Genomic DNA, 663 nt, shown 5'->3' with positions numbered 1-663 from the left:
ATTTCATCTGTGTGGTTCATTCAAGACTTCTGCAACTTTAGATGTGCAACATTAACCTTTTATAACAAAACTCATGTAACCATAACCCTGTAAATATTCATCCAAGTATGAATAACTGCTCTAATTCCAGTCTGTCTGCCTCTTAAAAGTTTAATTCCTTCATTATACCTTTAAATACACACTAGAGGAAGTTACTACATGCACACACACACACACACACACACACACACACACACACACACACACACACACACACACACACACACGTACAACTTTTGCTGTGTGGTCACTCATTCCTGAGTGTGTTTTGAAGGTGTTAGGCGTATTTATGTCTGTGATAAAGCAGTTGTCAGCCAAACCTTGACCATTTTTGGCTCTCTTGAAGCTATCAGGCAACATCAGAGAGCTTCTTTCTTTCTTTCTATAGTGCATTCATTTTTCAATATAAGGAACTCCGTGTGTATGTAAAGACCTGGTTTTAAGAGAGTGCAGCATGACATACTTCACAAAACAGATTTATCTGACACACACTTGATGACAAAGAACGCCTCGCAAATATGACGGCGATCCACAAAAATATACTTTTGTCAAATCTGGTGGAGGTGTCATATTTCACTCAGGCAGATGCAACAGACAGATCAACATTATGTAGTTACACCAAAA

The sequence above is a fragment of the Scomber japonicus genome, chromosome 1 (assembly GCF_027409825.1).
Source record: "Scomber japonicus isolate fScoJap1 chromosome 1, fScoJap1.pri, whole genome shotgun sequence".
NCBI classification, from domain to species: Eukaryota; Metazoa; Chordata; class Actinopteri; order Scombriformes; family Scombridae; genus Scomber; species Scomber japonicus.
Note: the sequence above shows the minus strand (reverse complement) of the source record.